At 32.2% G+C, this 8,573-nt stretch overlaps 1 long non-coding RNA gene across 2 annotated transcripts; it reads right to left on the bottom strand.

Moving 5' to 3' along the window:
• Positions 1-1,560: 1,560 nt before the first annotated feature.
• Positions 1,561-5,230, bottom strand: LOC143056251 (uncharacterized). Of its 2 annotated transcripts, none has more exons than XR_012972268.1 (3): positions 4,986-5,230; positions 3,186-3,283; positions 1,561-2,127 (listed from the first exon to the last, which is right to left on the bottom strand). It is a non-coding gene; the product is annotated as an uncharacterized LOC143056251 (long non-coding RNA). The 2 variants fall into 2 exon arrangements; XR_012972269.1 differs by having other exon boundaries at positions 5,076-5,230.
• Positions 5,231-8,573: the final 3,343 nt, after the last annotated feature.

Raw genomic sequence — 8,573 nt, 5'->3', positions numbered from 1 at the left:
GTAAATAAAAAACAATAAAACATGGAGAATTTTATCGAAATATTGACTTTTTGGCACTTCGGGTTGTAAAATTTCCTTTACACGAACACTATATAACTAGTAGCAGCACTTTTTGAAAAATATGAAATGTGGCCTCTCTACCAATACCAGAATGTAGTGGGTTGGTATAGCTCTTGTACCTGCACTTTTCAATTAATTTAACGTGTAGTAACATAATCGCCATGAAATGCAAGAAAAAAGCGTTTGAAAGACCATGTAATAGTCGGATCGGCTGACGGAAAAACTATGTGTATATTTTGTTTTCACCGGCGTTTTATGTAATAATATAATTGAGCGAATAAACAAATATGCTCTTATTGCTTGCTTTATCATTTGAAGGAGACAAATTCAGGTCATTATTATGTTTATGTGTAGCACTCCAAACGTCGATTAGTGTTGGGGCACGCAACCCTCCCCCTTTTTTTGTTCAAATTCGCCATCTGGGGTGCTTGTATATTATAGCTCCGATTTCACAAGTGCATGTTCATAATATAAATTAATAGATTACCCTTCTGTCTCTTCTAGTGTTTTTGTATTGTAAACCATTAACATTTTACTTGAAAAAGTTGCATTTTCATAAAGAATTCAGAAATTCATTATTTTTTTGATTGATCGGTGTGTCATTGGCAATTTTAAAATTTAAATAAAATAACCTACCTGCATAAAAATATTCAAATTTTACTTGTTGAATATCTGCTGTTAATCAAGTGACTGGTATCAATTTGTTAATCATGATTTGGAGGTCTTTTTGAATTTATATTCATGGGCGGGGGGGGGGGGGGGGGGCATACGCAGGGTGATTTTTTTTTGCTTCTAAATGTTTGATTTTTCAAGTTGTCAGGCTAGTTAATTTTGTATGGCTTGCTTTTTTTTATGTCCATTGTTATTTCCTGTATTTTGTTGGACAGAATATTCCTTTTCAACCCATTCATTGCTATTTGGAGCAAAATTTTACTTATTCTAACATTTTCAAAAGTTTTAAAAGTATACATTTTTACCATGACGTTGGAAATAGTGACATTTTTTTAGGTCGCTCATTTCGTATTAAAATCCTGCCTACCATTTTTTTTGGTTCAAACATTGTGTGGCTGTTACACTTGTAGTCTTGTACAGAGGTCTTGCTCAGTATTGAAGGCCAACATCAATATGACCAACAACTGCAATCAAAACACTTTATTATGCTTTTGAACCTTTTGTAAACATGTAGTTTGTGTGTTATGAAATGAGATTGAAATATAAATAATGACAAAATATGATTTTCTTGTTCTCTGGTGGCAAATACATAAATGTACATGTACAAAATGTATAGGACTATTTGTTCCCTGATGGAGAGTTGTTTATTATGTCATATTCTTACTTTTATTATTACATGTACATGCAACTCCATTAGTGGTGCATCAGTGAATTGCATGCATACATGTACATATCTCATGAAAATGTACATATCTGTAGGTTTACTGGTATGATTAATATTTATATTGAATTGCCTGTAATCGCCATAAAAATAACAAAACACTCATATAAGTCTTATAAATGAATATTTCAAAATTCCTCTTTACCATGTTTACAATTCAACTGAATAGCATGTCTATTTGTAGATCTCTCACTCGTCTTGGTTAGATATTGCAGATTTTTTTCATATATTTCATGAAAGAGACAACAAATTACATTTTTTACATCCATGAAGTACAATTTTTTAACTGAAATCCTTTTTGAAGCTCCTATTCTAAGAATATTCACAAATCTCCGAACTGCTGATATCATGTATATTTGGAATTCATTTTAACTGAGGTAAAAAAATCTTCAATTCAATAATTAACTTCAATAATGATGAAAATTAATATTCCTCGTTTTTTCAGCATCAAAACACTAAATTTCAATTCATTTGGTCTTGAAACATTCAATGCTTCTGCTTAGTATGGTACATTATGTAAAATTGCTGTCTTTTTTCTATTTTTCACGGACATATTTGGTAGCTTTCTAAACAAATTTTAATCAGATCTTCCATAATCATGATAATGGCCATGATGAGTTATATAATAAGTAACTTTTAACTGGTGTCTGACTGCAGGTCTAAGGTCTTTATCCCTGAAATATAAAAATCCAAATATAATACATGTACAATGTATATATCAAATGAAATTTTCAAAATGAAAAAAAGTAATCAAAAGTTAGTGCAAACATACTTCTTCAAAAATAACAAAATAATTCCCATCCTTTTTTACCTGTAGTATATAAATGTCTTCATTCAACATTTGAACAAAAATTTAATTTTCCACACACATTTTAAAAAAGCGCACTATGTAATAAATATTTAAATTTATGTATTTATATCTCCTTTTCCAAATGTGAACAATGACAGGAATACTTCAATATCAACATGATCAATATCAGTAATCCAAAAGAAATTTTAGCTTGCAAGTTCAGTATATTATTATAGGTGTATCTGTCATGTCTGTGTTTATAAATAGTGTTGCTGGTACAGACACTTCATTTTTAATTAAGAAATTATCATGATTTATATTGGGTACATTAATTATTGTATTGCAATTCTTGAAGAATGGAAAATTGTGATATTAATAATTGCTATTTCAAAAAATATCTACATACTTGTACAGTTACTTATTTGTCATGCATGTACATGATGTATAGATTTCAGAATGTCAGTTCTTATAAAAATGAGATACATTTTGTATTCAAAGTTGCCTTTTAAAATCATTGCCATTTAACATGTATAAAGTTCTAAATTTACATCATACAATCTTCTCACGATGTAAGAAAACAGAAATTTATTTGCACGTACATGTATTATAAGAACAGGAAGAAAAGCCTGGCTTGCTAACATATTTAACCGTTATTAAACAATCAACTTAAACCCCGCCACATTCTGTATGTTTGTGTCTGTAATTAAGCACTTGTTGTTTGTTTGTTCATTCATTTTTTTCCACATAAATTAGGCCATTAGTTTTCTCCTTCAACATATTTATTAACATTTATAATTTGGGCCTTTTATGTGTTTTTCTCATTGTTGAAGGCCATAATGCCTAAATGGTGACCTATATTTTTTAATTTCTGTTTCACTTGGACTCTTGAGGAGAATCGTCTCATTGTACAATAGTTAGATAATTGCAGGATAAACAATTTACCTGTCTATAATAAAGATCCCAAATTCAAACCATTACTTTATATTTCACCAAAGCTTGAATGGCATACTGTAACCTCAGTCCTGTAATTCTCAGGCGACCTAAAAGAAAAAGATTGTAATAATATACTTTAGTTTTAAAATATGGAGCATGAAAAATTGATAACAACACGTTTAATAATTTCATGCGTCCAAAGTGCTTTTCTGGATTTACCTTCATCAGGAACACTCATCAAAGCCAACATTTAAATCCAAAGATGTATAAGTACAAACAAATGAAGTACAGAAACTGTTACAGAGCTATATATACAAAAATAGTATGAACCTGTGTATACATGTAACATGTATCTGTGTATCATGTGTTATATAATAATCATCATAATAATGAATCATATATTTAAAAAAAAAAAAGAAATTACTTTTGCCACACAAGTTTGTTTATAATGCAAATTAGATAAACCCATGATACGCATGTTGCCAATGTTTGCTCGTCTTAATGTAACTTTTATGATTAAATAGAAGTGCTGAGAGCACTGCTCAAAATAGTCAGCTCCCTCCCTCAACAAAAAATATATAAAATAATCTGAAACAAACAAGTGAATCTGTGAGCTACTGATCGCTTATGATACCCCCATAAACTTTAAGAATTTTAAGGTACACAGAAAGTTATTGAATGATGAATATGAAAAAGCATCACAAGGTATTGCTGATTCATATAAACCCTGAAAGCAAATTTTAGAAATCCTTGTTATTTTCCTGAGAAAGATGGACGAAAAAAATTCATGGAACAGACAGACAGACTGACTTTAATATAGTCAGTCTAGATATAGATGTATAGGAAGATGTGGTACAAAATGTATGAGTGCCAATGAGACAACTCTCATTGGCGAATCCAGGGGGGGTCTGTTCTGGGGGTTGGAACCCCCCGTTTTTATGGCCGATCAATGCATTTGAATGGGGACATACAGTTGGAACCCCCCCTTTTTAAAATGGCTTAATCCGTCCCTGACTCTCTATCCAAAAATCTGGCTGTTTTAAAGATGTATAGATAGAAATAGAAACAGTATACATTTGCAATTGTACCCGCACTTTTTAAAAGCTTAAAAGTTTTGGTATATATATAAAAAGAGAAAATCCTGACAACTAGAATAAGTAAATCTAAAATAAATAAAAATCATGAGCATAAGGGAGCTTATGTTACAATATCAGCTAAGTGTCATGAAAAACACTTGTACATGTATGTGTTGTTATTTTTTGTATCATCAGTAGATTGAGGTAGACTTACACTCACAGCAATAAGAATATGAGACCCTCCCCTCTCATCTATCGGTTTGACCGTTTCTGAACAGCTGTTTAGTTTAAAAAATGATGATTTGCATACTTTCATGCTTGCACACAGTTGTCTGTTGTAACAGAATACACAGCTTTATTACAAGTGGGGCTTTCTTCTGCCTCTTTGTCATGTGGTTTCACAAATAAAAATACCATTATAGTTCGATTCTGTTTACTGGGGATTTAGCTTTGAGTAATGGATTTAATTCCAACCAACACTGAACAGGGACACACTTCAGATATTTGATGTCATACATGTACTCTATTTTTTAGAGGGAAAATGCATGCAATGACTATTCAATTTTAATACTGATAATAATTATTATATATATATATATATATAAAAATAATATGTCAAAGTAGGCAGTCGTGATGAGCAAACTACATATTAATAAGCCTCAGATTATTGCTTCTTTTAGTCTTTCCTAATTAGGCCAAAAAATATATGTCTGTTTACGGTTACCTGACCTACCCTATTTTTGAGCACCGATCCTTTAAATAGTCATTTTATTTCCGTCGTAAAGTGAAAAATAAACTGAACTAGAGTCAAAAGTGCATTTACATTTTTGTAGCATTGCCAATAATATAAGTCAATTGCCTGATACATCCTAATGTTCACAATCATAAATATGGCAGCTGTTTTAAGGAAATTTCGCAACTCGTGTGATGAAATAAACACTTCGCCACCATTTTTTCCAACCAATAACAAAGGGAAATAATTCAATCTTTAAAAATACAGGTGAACTCGGCCCACGACAAGATAAAACCACTTACTCTAAAATCATGCCAAAAAATTAAAATGAAAAAATAAAATAAAATGGAAATACCGACCTACCTACCCTATTTATTTGATGTATGTAACCTTAAACAGACAAATATTGTGTTTGCCTTATACATGTAATAATAACTTTCATACTATGAATGGCAAAATCCATTATTAGAAAGGAATTGCAGCAAACAAATTGAAAGAAGAAATACATGCAATAACATTAGACTAATATGACTCATAGATGGGAACATGAGAAAGGCATTCCAGTTAATCTCAACATAGCCTTTTAAGAAATAATAATATTATTTGGACTTTGTGTTTATAAAACATGGAAACACTAGGGGAAAAAAAGCAGAAACATACCGGTACATTGTTTCACAGAAAATAACAAGCTGACTGCAGTCATTTTTAATGGACATAAAGACTTTGCTGTCACTTTTAAACCTTCTTGAATTGCATCTGATTTTAAAGATTGTTATCTATTTATAGTAATTTGAAGGTCCTCACAATGTATAACCACACAAGTTCTTTTTTGTATCCGTTGGAGACTTTTAAATTCAAAGGACACAAATAAACACAAATAATATAGCTTTTGTTCTAATATTTTGCTCTCAATATAAAATAACAACTGCTACCCACATCGCCAAGAAAAGAGAGAGAGTTAAAATCATGCTGGATACGGAATAACCCTTTTCAGTTCCAGAATGATACACATACCAGACTGTGAACTAGGAACACTTATTAAAAAATAGGTATATAACAATACATCATGTACATGGAAAATAATCATGATAATAAATATTAAGTAGATATATAAAACTGTGTTTGACAAGCAAGAGAAATTAAAGAGTATGACAGGAAACAGGGAAAAACATAATGAAATAAGGGGAAATATGAAGCACACATCGTACCAAACACGAAACATAAAAAGATAAAACGTCTAAACACGAAAACAAGTTGTTGACCTTCTGCTATTGTCTGTTCTATGGTCGGGTTGCTGTCTCTTTGACACATTTCCCATTTCAATTCTCAATTTTAGGTAAAAAAAAAGAAGGAAAATGTTGCACAAAATTGACCCTAAAATTTAAGTTGAACAATCATGACAATACCAACAGCACTATAAGCAGAAGACAATATAATATGGACTTCACATTGATTAAATGGTGGGAGTAGAGTTTTGGCCTTGGGGGTATCCGCCTATCCGGTCTGTTCGCCCTGGGTCTGTTTTGGGAGAGGGGGATCAAGTGTCCATCATACATGTATGTGGTAGAGCTCCAGATTACGTGTTCAGGGTTCCTTTTATTAGCATAAATTTAAGTGTCCAGGGCACTCCAGGTCCCATTTGAAAAAGATTAGGAAAATCACTGTCACTGATATATTTAGACTTATGAAATACAAAGAATGTCAGACAATAGAGTTTGTGATAATGAATGATATTAGACATATGATGAAATCAATGGTATATTAAAGAAATTCAACTCCGGTGTAAAATGTTCTTCCCTCTATTCCAAATAATTACAAGATACAGCGCCATATTACATGTACGAAACATGGACAATGCTTTCTCAGTCTTTATCTATATTGCACACAATAATAATAGCAAATGGTATATTCTTAGTCTAAAAAATTAAGACATCTTGCAAGGCTATTTTATTTTAGCTTTGAGCCTTCCTGCGAAAAATGAAATAGCTTCATGTAGCCTTGTAAGAGGTTACAATTACATCTGAACATGAACTGCTAAATTACAGACCTAGTCCAAATAATTATGATGTCTGGCAAGGCTATTTAATTTTTTTTCTTGGACGCCTTAAGCTTCCTACTGGCTGTCTTAGATAAAAAATAAAAACAGTCTTGCCAGACGTCTTAATAATTTATTTGGACTATTACCAATTACAGACCAACACAAAAATGTTTGTTAGGGATGATGAATTGAAATAATTATTTAAAGGTGGTTTTGATGTCCAAATAATTATGACGTCTTGAAATGCTAGTTTATTTTTTTTCTTTGACACCTTAATTACTTTCGATCTTGAAAGGCTATTTTCTTTTTTTTTCTTTGACACCTTACTTCGAAATAAAAAAAATATAATAGCCTTTCAACACGTCATATTTATTTGGAGTAGTTTTGATGAAGAATAATTAGCCCCGGCAAATAACTTTTTTTATTTGATGTGTCCTGCAGGAATATTTTTTTTACTTTGGACGAATGGCATGATGTAAATAAGTACAATGTATACATAACTGATGGCACGTTGGCGAATCCAAGGGTTGGAACCCCCCTTTTTGGCCGATCAATTTGACCAAGAACTTATTTTATCAGAAGTTACGGTTTGTAAACCGATAAATGTCGTCTACGGATTAGAGTTCAACCTTTGCGGATTGGTATACGTCGGTGAAACGAAAGGATGGCTGAACAAACGTATGTGCGGTCATAGATCAGACATTAACCTCAATGCTTACGACATTCTATACCAGCATTTCAATCAGCCCAATCATTCCATCGTTTCTATGACAGTTCGCATTCTCGAAAAGATATACCATAGTTCTAACAATCCTAATCTTTCGACGACTCTCCGTAGACAAATAGAGGACTCCTGGATAAGACAATTGGGAACTGCGACACCTTATGGTTGCAATGACAAAATTGATGGTACATGTATTCTATCAAGTCCTTCGTGTAACTCGGTGAATGTGATGAATATTTTCAACTCGACTCCTCAACGAAGGCGCAGTCATGGTCATTGTCATTATACATCACCTTCTCTGCTTGATGTCACTATCAATAACTTGTTGCCATTTATCCAAAGCCGTAAGGTATTCATCACATTCGCACCAAACTTAATTCATTACTGCTTTCAAAACTTCATTCTCTGTTCAATTTATGTTTTGATTCCACTGTTAAAAACCCTCATTCAAACCAATACAAACTTAAAGCTATAATTTCAGATATTGCAAGTCACAGACTTTTCAAGCCAGTCCGCATTGGAAAAGATGAAAAAGAGAAAAGATTTTTCCTTAATCTTTCCTTTACCAACAAAGGTTTCGATGGCGTCAACTTAGGCAATATCCTTCATCATAAATTAGTTCATTCGAAAATAGCTCCTTATTTCAAAGACCAGTATGTAACAAGCACTTCTTATACCTATACCAAACCTATTGCAACTAAAATTTTCAATTACAAACACGTTTTGCAGGATCTCGATATTGACGACTTCAAGTCTAAACCTCCTGATTGCACTTGTGCTAGTTCCCAATTCACATATAATCCTGCTGGCCACGTTATAACCGGTG

The sequence above is a fragment of the Mytilus galloprovincialis genome, chromosome 13 (genome assembly GCF_965363235.1).
Source record: "Mytilus galloprovincialis chromosome 13, xbMytGall1.hap1.1, whole genome shotgun sequence".
Lineage (NCBI taxonomy): Eukaryota > Metazoa > Mollusca > Bivalvia > Mytilida > Mytilidae > Mytilus > Mytilus galloprovincialis.
This window is presented reverse-complemented; position numbering and strand designations above follow the sequence as displayed.